Here is a 13,338-nt window from a genome sequence, read left to right as displayed (position 1 = left end):
AACCATAGTTATAAATTTTGCTTTATGGAGGAAGCTTCTGCTTTGTCTATGTGGCAATAGGTTCTTCAAAAATTCATAGCTATGTATTGTTAGCTATATCAGTTGTGATTCTTTTTTATTTGCAATTAAAACTTCACTTTAATAAATCTGTTATTGGTAGTGCGAATGATCTGGAGGGAGCAGCAAGATAGGGCAACAATAAGCTGTTGTGAGTTTCATGGGACTTGGTTGACAAATGCTTGGAAGTGTCCTGAATGCCACAACTCAGAGTGGGGTGTGGAGTCTTCTTATTTTAAGTATATGTTAACTCGTCTTTTAATTCAACATGGCATTTTAAACACCATATTCCAAACCCACCTCCTTTCCTTGCTAGCACACTCACTCTGCGTGTAAACGTTTTTCTGTGCACACATCTGGCACCCAGGTTGTATTTTGGGTGGGGATTGTGTATAACAGTGGGTAATGCATAAGTAACTGCTGTGCCTTACTCCAATAAGATCGGTGTATGGGCTAGGCACTATAGAAGTGAAGGTTGCAGCTGCTGCTGTATATTTCTACAACAGTGTTTTCGTCTTTTGTCATTTTCTTAATTAACGAAACATTTATTTCCATTTTCAGAAAGGGCATTATATGCTTAATGTATGCTTATTCTCCTTGTTACACCAGCATTCCACCAGTGTTTATGAGATCACTTGTATAATTTCCCACTCGTTTGTAGTGAGTAAAAATTCCCCCATAAAGAGCAGACCATTGGAAAAAGGCAATTGTATCCTAGTTCCCTGCTTGTTCACTTGATGCAAAAGACAGAGATGAGGATAGCTGTGTGTGTAGCTATTATATAACTGTGTGCTGTAGTTTGGGGTTGCAAACAGAGGATGGAGTATGGTTTCACACAGCTTTAAGATAGGTTCCACACACACACACATTTTCAGTTTAACAGTACACCATAAACATTTTATCTCACAGTAATTTTTTCAGACTTCCCAACCCAGTCCTCAGCGACATCCTAACAAATTCTTGGCTTGCTGCATTAGCTTTCAGATAGGTTCCTGCAGGACAGTGGAACTTGTGGCCTCAAGTTGTTTGGCTTCATCTCCCATAAGCTGTCAACTAGTATGACCAATGGGTGGGGAATTATGGGAGTTGTAGTCCAGCAACATCTGGAGAGCCACAGGTTTCCCACCCCAAGGTTGCTGGAAGGCACAACTGCTGGTTGGTTGGTTGGTTGGTTGGTTGGTTGGTTGGTTGGCTAGCAAGCAAGTGGAGGAGGGGAAGGACAATTGCTTCCTGAATTATTGTTTGCAAAACTATGGAAAATATTCTGGAAAAACCCCATCGGAATTTTAGCAGTATAGTGTGTTTCCATTTCTTCCCATCTTCTCCAATTTTGCCCTCCTTTCCCCTCCTGCTCTCTCATATGCCAGATACAGTCATGTATACTTTATGTGTCCCATTTATTTCTACTGTTATATTCATTTTGTTGCAGGCGCCAGTTTCCTTCTTTCTCAAAATAAGAGAGATCTTAACAGCTCTAAAGAAACTCCTTGATTACGGGATTCCACATCACTCTTGGACACTATGGATTCTGCCACAGTGTGCTATAAGGTAAGATTTTATGTTTGTCAATAGTGGGGGGGGGTGTGGAGTTCAGAAGAGGTTAGTTTGAATCTGGGTGCAGCCCCCAAAGCTGTTTGGATTCAGTTGTCAAAGTGAGATGCATTTGCAGTGCTATCTCCTCCTGCTAGAGGAGAGTGATTGTAAGTCTTTTCCAGTCAACACTACAACTATTTAACAGGAAAATATAATACAATTCATTCTTTACTGATGTTGTTTAATGCCTGGGAAATATTTTCTAATCCAGTTTAGGTGGTTAGATCACTTTTCTTTCACCCCACATGTTGCAGAAGTCAAGTGTTGAAAACTTGTTTTTTTCAGAAGCACACCACCAGCTGAAAGATTATTCACCTGGTCATTCCTGTTGTCTCTGTTCTGAAACCTTTCCATGTCATGCATAAGTTGCAGAAAGACCATTATTATTATTATTATTATTATTATTATTATTATTATTATTATTATTATTATTTCTTTCTCTGTAGCCTGCCCACCCCTTGCATTAGGGCAGTCCTGGTGCCTTCCAGGTGTTGTTGGACTCAAATTTTCATCAGCCCCAAGCAACATTGCCAGTGGCCAGGGATGATGGAAATTGTAATCCCAACAACATCTGGTCGCCTCCACATATTCCTCAGCCCTGCATCAGGGAACCAGTTGCATGGTGGAAGCCTGAAGTTTCAATCTCTTAACAAATTATACATTGTTTTTGTCCATTTGGAGAGTCCATTCTTATAAAAAGCAGCTTGTTATTTGTGTTTTTTGATTGAACTGCATATTGTATGGAGGCAGTGTTAGAGAATTCTGATTTTCTGTATTCCTAGTTTAAGACTTGTGGTACCTTCCTCTGAGTTGTGTGCACTACAACATTGTGTTCACACAAAATGCTTTTCTCACCTTGCGCTCAATGAGACCATGTGATAATTTCTACTTTTGATCTTGTAATAGTTTTGCTGCCATTCACACACACATAGCAAAGAGAAACCTGTGTTTTACAGAACTGACATTTTGGATGCAAACTTGTAGCTTGAAATCACAAACTCTGGTATATCCCCTGCCCTCTATTTTAAATAAATATTACCAAGCCAGGCAAAATGTTCATATGCTGTAGAAGGCAAGAACTGGAATGTTCTCTTTGTGCAGAAATGTGAGACGAGCGAAATGCACACAGCAGAGATAGTTGACAATGAAAATGCAAATAAGAAAATGCATTGGGTGGAATAAAATTAATTTCAAATGGATTTAGCCCTGGTCCCCAAACAAACAAACAAATTTATTTCATGAATTTCATAAAATGGCACTAGTAAGTACTCAGAGAGTGGTAAGTGGTCTTTGTTGGAGTTGTGCTGAGTGAGGTGGCTGCTGAAAGGCAGCTGATTTTTGGCGTCATGAAATTGTCAGTATTTGTTAACTAATTTTCACTGTCAGGAAGTGTGTGGAGATTGCTTTTGAGACTTTTCTAACAAAATAACTTGGCTGCCCTTTTGAGTACTGTGCACCTTGTCTTGGGAACGGGAGTGCCACCTGCTATTTCACACTATGGGCTGGCCCTGGTTTGAGCCAGTGTTTATTTCTGTCTCTCTTGGGAGGGGTCTTTCCCCTTTAAACAAATAACCTGGTGGTGTTAAAAGTTCTTGGGCAGTACGCTGTTGGGAGAAACAAGATAATTTGACTTCCGACATGAATGTGTAGCACAACACACTTCCACATGCTGCCACTTTGCTAAGTTAGCACTGGGCCATTTGTAAGCAGAGCAGTGGAGAGAGACGGTACCTGGAGTCTCTGCTGCGCTTTCCAAAATTTCTTTCTCCACTAGTGTTTTGTTCTGTTCCATTTTTTTGTTTTTTCACTACAGCAAAAGACTGGGAATACACTAAATGAACTTAAAGTTGACGAATTCTCTTACTGAGCACTGTCGATATGCATACCTGAAGTGCATTGCCTCCGACCTGTTTGCTACCATAGTTCCGATTATAGACTAAAGAGGGCATGCAGCTGTGGATAAAGAATGTCTAATGCACATAGGGGTAGCCAATGTGATGCTCTCTAGCAGTTGTTGGAGTCCAGCTCCCATCAGCATGTTCAATGGTCAGGGATGATGGGAGCTACATCTGGAAGGGACTGTTAGCTACCCTTTGGCTTGGCGTTCAGGAGTTGCTGAAAGCTGTCTCTTTCCCCCACCCTCCATTGACGCTGCAGTATTCTGTGCATCCAGACTAGGTTGACAGATAGTTAATCTGCCAGTAGCAATCTACTTCTCCACACAGATTACACTTGCTAGAGTGAAGTGCTGGATGTGCTAAAATGTTGGCACAGAGGGGACTAACCCACCATTATGTTGACAAAGTAGAAGCTTCTACAGAGAGTTACGTAGTCTAGTCTGGTTTCTTCATGAAGACTGTCATAGACCTAAAGAGTTCCTGACAGATGCCTGTCTAGTGTTTAATTGAAAAACTCCAAAAAAAGAAACCCCATAGCCTCACTTTCCAGGTTGTTTGATTACTGAGCAACTTGTTAGTTAACGCATGCTAATAAAGGTGTTTTCTGGCTGTGGATGTTATGGTTAGCAGGTTTCCTTCTAGTATTTAACGTGAAATCAGCTGCCTGTAGTTTTTTGGTTTTTTTACAGCATTGCCTGTTGTCCTACTCTTAGATCATTTTTCACAGAGTTCAGAAAAGCATTTTAGTCTTGCAGCAATTCTATAAAGTAGGCTAGACACAGAAATAGTGAGTGGTTTAAGGCTACCATCACTTGGAAAGCTTTGTGGCGCTCTCAAGCACCATTTGGAGTGGGGAAAGGGTTAAGCATCCCTCTCACCCTCACCAGAAATGGCTGTTTCTGTTTTCAGGTTTGAAAAGGGTCATTGAGCTCCTGTATGCTTAACAACCTCCTTGCTCTGTCGTGCTGTCTCTTTTCATAATGCGGACAATGGTTCTCCATCTTGCTTCCGGTGCCATTTCTGACCTCTGAATATCATCAGCTCATCATCCTTGCTTTCATAGCTAGTTTCCTCACAGCATGGAAAGTGGGGAAACTAAGTAACTGCTTGAGAGATGCGCCAGCTCCCCTAAGGTGTGTCTCCTGCTGTCGGTGCCCATCAGTGAAAGACAGAAATGCAGCTTTAAATGTGCCTGTAAAGGGATTGGAGGTCATGAAGGGAGGTGGATGTACAGTTTCATCCAAACTTCCTGTGGTGTTCTTTGTTCACCTGTGAGCAGATGCTTTCTATCTGAACTGCTTGTTTCGTCTTTTACACATTTGGAAATGACATCTTTCACGTAACAGAAATGTCTCTTTTGCACCTATTAATCGGCACGCAATGAAATTCCACGACTCTTCTGAGACAGCTAGAATGTGTGTGTATAAAATCACTGGTCTGGCTCCCTGCCTTAAAACCATCCCAGCTTTGTAGTGTGCTGCCCACTGTACCCTGCACCCTATCTGTGCCCCAAAAGACAAAATGAAATCACAAATGGTTCTTTTATAGTTCAGTTCAAAGGACATATCCGCCCTTCCTTCCATCCTTTCCAAACTGTGTTGTTTCTGCTTTGCTTATTATGGAATGTTTCCTTTGTAAAAATAAAAAATAGAATTGAATAAAATAATAAAATAAAATAAAATTTATTATTATTATTATTATTTTATACCCCACCCATCTGGCTTGGCTTCCCCAGCCACTCTGGGCAGCTTACAGCATATCTAAGAACACTTTATATCTAACTCTGCTGTCTTCCCCTGCCCTCAAATCCCAGTGTTCCATAGGAAAAATAAATCATTTTCTATGGATTCTTCATAGGTTGGCACCTGGAACTGCCCTGGCTTGGAGCTTTCTCTTCTGAGGAGGGGCATGTGTGCACACCATCACTATAACAAATGTCCATAATTACGTTTTACATAGAAAGGTCCTGATAGCAGAGGTTACGTTGACAAGACTTTACTTCCTCCCTTGCTGAGAGTCCTGAGAAGTCTATTCATTGTTGAGATGAAATTGGAAAATGGGAGTGTGTATGTTGTCTCCCATAAGTGCATAGCCCAGAAGAAGAAGCGGAAGACAAAGGGTTTCTGCTGGCTGTCATTATTTTGCAGGAGGGATTCAATCCGTACTGAAACTTCAGGTTTGTGCAGTTAAAGTAGATAACAGCTCTCTGTTGCTCTAGCACGGGGGTCGGCAAGGTTTACCTCACCTGGGCCAGTTCACTCCAGCAGACATCCCACCATGTGCCAGATTGCGCGCGCACCCGCGATTTCTGGCATCTGCTTCTGCGCAGATGTGATTTCTGGCGTCAGCGCAGACACGATTTCTGGTGCTGCGGAAGCCCGTGCCACACTGCACTGGTTTAGCGCAGTGTGTGGGGCCTTGCCGAGCGGATGGCTCAGTTCGGGGGTGACTCGTTAAACGACCCCCATGGGCTGCTTGGGACCCCTGCCCTAGTACAACAGATCTACTTTAACAAAAACAGCAGCTGACTTTTTTCCGTTTTGAAGGTGACAGGGAAATGCAATGAAAAGTTCAGGGAGAACAAATGATTAATGCAAAGGGATGTGAAGATCCACAGGCAAATGAGGATGAATGCAGAATAAATGCTCATTTTCATATAACAGCCCAGGAAACAAATCAGAACAATTGCTCAATAAAGACAGGGCATAGTCTGTGCAAGCAAATCAAGATGAAAGCTAAATAATCAGTTCGTCTGGAGGAAACTTGGGAGATGGGTTGAGCAGAGATGCACACAGCTTCCAAACCTAAAATGGCAAAGGATGGTATTGAAGTTGCCTCTGTGTGAAGTGAAAGAGAGAGTGGATTGTAGTGTGTTAATCATACTCAGAGCAGACCCATTGAAATTAATGGAAACTACTAACTTGGGGTTATTAATTTCAATGTGCCTACTCTGGTTGCATCCAGTTAAGTTATACTCAGTGCGTCTGTTGAACAAAACTAGCACGGAGAAAATGAAGCAGAGACCCCCACAATTCAGTGCAAACAATTTAAAGCTCTATATACTGTACTTATTTTACTTACTTAGAAATTCGGGTCCTGATTCTTATGTACAAGAGCCCGTCCCTAGGGGAGTATAATTGCAGCTTAATTTTAAACATGTATTTTTGAGAACTACTAATACTCAATAATATGTTTCTTTAATATAAAACTGTATATGAGATTTTTATATATATAAAAAATCTTCAGTTAATTGTCTTTTTCTTTGTCTTATATACTCATGAAGAGTATATTCAGTGGGCAGTGCTTAAAATGTTCACTGACTACAGTTGTACTAAAAATACAGCTCCATTAAATTTAAGCCAGACGACATTTTAGGATCCCCTACTGCGTACATGCATATGAAAGTAGTTGTTGTGTTTGCCCTGGTGGCGGCGATAGAGCCTGTGCAAACTGCTGGAGTCGCATGATCTAAATAGTGAACTACATTTCCCAGCAGGCCGTGCAGTGACTGACAGCATTGTTTCCCTTCGTCACCTTCACTCGCAGAGTGTCTGCTAACTTGCATTACGGAAAAGGATTGGGAGGTGCTCAAGGGGTAGCTATGCCGCCTTGTGGCTGTCTGAAGCACTGCAATCTGTGGTGTTGAGCAGAGCAGGAACATGCTGTCGCTGCTATCAGCTTCAGCATATGATATGCACTCAAATTGGTTTAAGGTGATCACCTCTTTATTATTGGGCCTACATAAGGTGTTGCAAGGAAGGACTTTTTGCAGCCAGAAGGTGATAGGTGTTGCTGTAGTAAATACAGATGATCTTCTACCTGTTGTGTATATTTTTAAAATACACATTTTATTACTTAGTTGTCATACTTATTGCCAAATATTCCAGCAGGCTTCCCCCCAACACAGGAATACAAAAACATCAGCATGTGCTAGCAAAATTGTGAGGGGAGAGTGTTCCTGCAGTGGCGTAGGAAGGAGCGTGTGGTGGGTGCAGGAGTTACTTTTTCAAAAACACATGTTTTTGCCATTTTGTCACCCCTCCTCAGTGTTGGCACCTGGGGTGGACCGCACCTCCCAGCACCCCCTTTCCTATGCCACTGGGGAGAGGTGGACAGAAATGGGAGCAATCCCCTACTTCCGCCTGCCTCTAGTTCTGCAAAACTGATCACAAACAGTGCCTAAATATGTACACTTTTATTTTCTTTAAATGTCTACATTTCACACGGTGGACAATACTTTCAATACTTCATGTTACAGTTCAGAGTGAAGGCAATAGGGTTTTCATGTTGCAACTTGGAGATTCCCACCCTGTCCTAACATCAATGGGCCAGGAAATGGGCAATAGATTTGGGTGGAGAACCTCGCCAGGATCTGGATCCTAATAATAATAATAATAATAATAATAATAATAATAATATGCCGCCTGTCTGACTGGGTTTCCCCAGCCACTCTGGGCAGCTTCCAACACATATAGAAACATAATAAAACATCAAACATTAAAAACTTCCCAATACTGGGCTGCTTGGAGACCTTCTGCATGCAAAGCACGTGCCCTGTTCATGAGCGGTGGCCCTTCCCCCCCCGCCCCAGTCACTTCCTTTTCCACACACTCCTCCCTTGCACATTGCGTATTAGAAAACTCCATTTGTTTGTTGCCCTTTATAGAATAGGAAGCCTGTTTCAAAACACCTTATATATCTATGCTCGGCTCATAGGCTGTCCCTTATCTAAACAGGACATTTGCTTTTTGCTCAGACCCCTCCCTATCTAACAGAATCTTGGTTTCTTCACAAAGCTGCCCTTGTTCAAACAGAATAGTATTTTAAAAAAAAATCCAAATGGGTGTGTGGAGGAAACAGAGGGCACAAGCTGCAGTGTTTTCACAACCTAAACCGTTTAAAGTCAGAATCAGGACTGTGCACTACAAAGAGATCTATAAAATCTATCAAGTTTCTAGCCCTGTGTCTTATGGAGCTATGCTGCTGGAAGCTCCAGAACAGGCTAGGAATACAGTGCTAGCTCACTGCCCCCCCCCCAAAAAAACCACAGTTCTGCACATTTTAGAATTGTAATTGCAGGAACCTCATGTAAGTTATTGAGGTTGAATGGTAATTTAGCCTCAATAAAGAGGCCTGCTTTGGGCAGCACAATCCTATGCATGTTTACTTGGAACCAGTTAAACTGTGTTTCATGGGAAGGTTTTAAAATGTTTAATTATGTCTGATGGGCGGGGTATAAATAAAAATTGTTGTTGTTGTTGTTGTTGAATAGGATGTCCCTATTTTCACCAGAGAAATGTTAGAGCTATAGTATTTCTTGCTGCCATATTATCCTGAAGTCTGAAGACTCCAATGATGTATAAACAGCAATAGCAATAAAACTGGTTTCAACCAGCAGCATAGCAAGGGATCTTAATAATGAAAATAATTTTATTATATGTACCCCACCATGTTACTGAGCTGCTCCAGCCACTGTGGGCAGCTTCCAGTATATACAAAAACATAATTTTAAAACTTTTCTAAAGAGGGCTGCCTTCAGTGAAGGCAGCAAGTGAAAAACTGAAATACCTAAAAGACCTGCGAAAATGAGCAAGCTCTTCATCTGGCACTGAGAAGGTACCATGAGTGAGTGCCTGGAAGGTCTCATTGGGGAAGCTGGTCTAGAATAGGGGTGCCAGAAAAGGTTCTGCTCCACAGTTACCACCTGTCTCACATCTGAAATGCCTCATAGTCAGGTCCTTATATTTAAGCATGTCCAGGCTGTTAACACAAGGGGAGAAAGACAAAGGCGAGTGCTATCATGAATCATGCTTGAAAATAGATCGTTTGCCAGTCAGTGAGATACACAACACCTAATGGGTCCCAGTCAGTATCCCCTCTGCTGTAATTTGGAAGAACTGCAGTTTTGGTGCTTCAAAGGTAGCCCCATGTACAATGCACTGTGGTTGTCTAAGCTAGGGATGTAGGTGGCTACAGATACCCAGATGTAGAATAAATACCTCTTGTGTTGCTCATGCATGCTCTAGTAAACGCCAGGAGGAATATCTTAGCCCTTTCTCCTTCTGTGTAAATGAAAGAGAGTTGCTGAGCTGTAAATGGAGCATTGTAAAACTTACATTTAGGCCTGTGTTTGCTAAAGAGTCATTGGGTTAAGTTTTTCAACCTCAGTTCTTTAAGTGTAAATTGGGAATAGCATTGGCCTGCTTCAGAGAGGTGTTGTGAATTCCAGACCAATAAGGGCATTAATACACATAGCAAATGTGTATAATTTTCTTAAGTCAATAATAATAATAATAATAATAATAATAATAATAATAATAATAATAAAAAATACACATAGCAAATCAATTGTACTATATGATACCAATTGGTAGTGAATAGTAGCAGATGAGGGGGAAAGGACCCTTTTGCTCCCTCCCTTCCTAAAGGTAAAATTGCTTGGGAAGTGACAGGAACTACTCTTGATGCAATGAAAGACGCTTGTGGCCCCCACCCCCCAGTCTTATGGCTTGACAGGTGTTGAGATCATTGGGTGGTGGGTGGAATCTTTGAAAGATGTGCTAGCAAAGATGTAGGGAGCTATGATCTCAGTGGGTGTCACAATAATTCACAAAAATAATTCACTGCGCAAAAAGGAAAAAAGACAGCTGTCACAGAGAATTAGGGATACAACAGGTTAAATGGTAGATCCTTCATAGAGCTTTGCTTTTACCCAGAACTTACCTGCCTGCCTGCCTTCCAAATGGGCAGAGGTGTATGTTGCAGCCACAGGTTTACCTGTTTTACCCCAAGCAGCGTCATCCCATTGCATCAGTTTTGCAAGCATGTTTCTATAAATATGCAACCAAGTGTTGTGTTCAAGGTCTTAAGTTTGGAGTTAGCCAGCTGTGCTCCCTGGAGTTCATGCTGCATTTTCTGCCAAAGAGCAGAAAGGACTTTTGACTTAACCTAACCGTAACCCAAACCACCTGCCTGTTACTCTGATATGACCTACCTGCCTATTTGAACAGCTAGTGCAAGTACCAAAGGTTCAAGCCAACATCTTTTTCCTGCTTCTTTCCTGCTTGTAATTCTGGGGGTCATTAGCTTTTCGGTTAATTTAAACTTGTGTGTTCTGAGCAGAGGGGATTCTCTTTAACCCGGGGCGGGTGGGTGGGGCAGTCTTGGTCCATCAGTTTAGTCCATGAGGCCATTTCCCCCAAACAACACCTGTCAGCCAGCTGACGTCGCTGAGTGATACCAGCTGATGTGGGAGGGTGCACTTCTGATGTGCGCAGCCAAAACAGCAGGATTTAGCCTTGCTCAGATCCCTCCCACCATCAGGGTAGTAAGAACTTATAATCATAGAATTGTAGAGTTGGAAGGGACCATAAAGGTCATCTGGTCCAAACTCCTGCAATGCAGGAATCTTTTGCCCAACATGAGGCTCAAACTCATAACCCTGAGGTTGATTCTCATGCTCTACCGACTGAGCTATCCCAGCGACCAATTAAAAGACCCTAGGAATGGTGCTCCAGGGTGTAAACTCATTTGGTGTTGGACAGTTTTTCCCAACTTTTTTTTTTGCCGTGGGCCACTTGAGAACTGCTGAGGGTCTAGGAGCTAAATGGCACCTTAAACCTTGGTTATGGGCTCTACAACGGAATGCTTAGGTCACATTTTTTATAACAAGAATACAAAGCTGAAAATGAATGAACTGCAGCTAAAATATTATGTTCATTTTTCACATGGTCTGGTCCTTCCCCTGCCCACCACCCTAACGTTCTTAAGGGTCTCTTCTCCAGTCTTCAGAGAGTAGCTGGAAGTGGGGAGGCAGGAAAAGGCCCTCCTTTCCTTCCACTCTGCAGTTTTGATCTGAAATCTTAGGCACAGTACTGTGCCCAGAGCTCAGAAACTGCTCAGGCTAATGAAATTCCCTGTCGCAAAATGCACCTAGAACAATGGGAGTTTCAAACACTGTGGCAGGTCACCCACTGATTTTTCTGCCAGTTTTAACAATTGTATTGTACTGTGCTAGATGCTGTGTGGTTTTTCATTGCATTTTCATCGCTGCTTTCATTTACAGTTTGGGAACCCCTGGCATAGGGTATGTGCTGTGAGATAGGAAATCCTGCCTTGACTTCCTTGGTGACCTCACCAGGGACCCCTTTGGATGCATTAGTAGCATAGGAGCAACTGCAATGAATGGGGGCCTTCACATTGGAAGCTGGGCGTGCAGGTGATGGCCATTCCAGCCTGTCCCTTGGGAGTGGGAAGTAGTCATGCTGGGGACCCCTCCCACATGTCCTGGAGCTTCTGTGCTAGCGTAGCACATGAATGACAGAAACTGCAGTGACTTCCATGCTGCTTGGGTGATGTCGGAAGGATCCATAAGTTTCCTTAAAGGAAGCTGCTTCCTCTATGCTTGTTATGTCTCCTAAGGTTCAGGTCCTGAGATGGACAAGGTGAAGTGTGGGAACTCAAGGGATGGCGCCTGGCAGATGAGAGGGTAAATCTTGGTGAGGGGAAGACTCTACAAACAAATAAAATAATATTATTTAAAATAAGTTTAAAAATGTATTTTTCCTGCAAATAGTTCCCATCCAATGAACAAGGGGTTATTAGGGTTGTCAGGGGAGGAGAGTTAAATAAAATGATAGATTATTCAAATATTGGGGTGTGTGAAGAAATTTTCATAATCATACATTTAAACTGATGTTTGCTGTCATCCCAAAGGTGAGCAATAGGATTATTTCCTAGACTAACATCTCATTAGACTCTTTGCCTATGGCAAAGTTTGTACAGCATGCTAAACCATAGTTAATAGTTTACTAAGGGCACAGTGAATACTCTTGCTCTGCTCCTCATCTAGCATGAGTGGGAGGAACAAACAATAACTTTTGGCTTAGTTCAAACCAGGGGTCATGGTTAGTTCTGCTGCAAACCAAACCTTGATGTGAAGGCAAGATTTGGCTTGGAGCAAAGCAGCAGCCACTTGCATATTCATGGTAATCCATTAGAGGACAGTAGATCAATTATCTTTATATCTGAAAGTAATGCAATAATTTTATATGGCTTGTCTTGACTGTGGTTATTGCTTGCTTGCAGTGTTTTCTGTTGAGCAGCTTCAATCTAGCAGCTTTGCAAGTCTCTAACAAAGTTCATATTGGACCCAACTCCCTTTTAAGTGCTTTGGGCATACCAGAGCCTCACTAATGTTGCATTAGAAAACCCAGTGTTGCACTTGCATTGTGATGCTATTTTTGCAGGCAGACATATTTAGCACAAATGCTTTCTAATTATCAACGCCAAGTAATTTTAACTCACAGAGAACTGGGCTGAAAGAAGCCTCAGTGTTGCTTCTATTTCTGCGGATCTGGCTTTAAAAGTACGGTGTTTCAGAGTGCAGCGTAAAACCGATCAGAGTGAAAGCAAACACCATGGTGGTAGGATAACCTGCAGGAAGGTAAATTATCTATTACAGTGGTAGCCTATTGTGGTGAGAAAGTGAAGGTGTTTTGAGCAGTTAGAATATTAGGCACAGTTTTGGAGGCCTTGATTCAAATTCTTATTAAGGGAGGGCAGTTCTGAATATGCGCCGTTCTCCTGAAGTTGCCTTTTGGGCGCTGCACATACCAAGGTACACTTGAGCTCCATGCATTTAGGGGTTTATAAGGGTCAACATTTAAGACATTTGCTGGGCCAGTCCAATATATTTTGTTGCCTGAGGCGGAGCTGCAAATAGTGCCCTCTTTCCCACACAAGACCAGGGTCGTATAGTACCCAAGACTGCTGCTTTGGCACCTGAGGT

General features: G+C 42.3%; 1 protein-coding gene across 2 annotated transcripts in view; it reads left to right on the top strand.

Annotated features, from left to right (window-relative positions):
- KANSL1 (KAT8 regulatory NSL complex subunit 1) overlaps nucleotides 1-13,338 on the top strand; it is a 143,410-nt gene that overhangs the window by 2,375 nt on the left and 127,697 nt on the right. For both annotated transcript variants that reach the window (XM_081836971.1, XM_081836972.1), the window contains exon 2: nucleotides 1,487-1,605. The gene's annotated coding sequence lies outside the window, so the exon portion shown is untranslated. The remainder of the gene's footprint in view (nucleotides 1-1,486; nucleotides 1,606-13,338) is intronic.

Source organism: Podarcis erhardii (assembly GCF_964252035.2).
Source record: "Podarcis erhardii genome assembly, chromosome: 13".
Lineage (NCBI taxonomy): Eukaryota > Metazoa > Chordata > Lepidosauria > Squamata > Lacertidae > Podarcis > Podarcis erhardii.
This window is presented reverse-complemented; position numbering and strand designations above follow the sequence as displayed.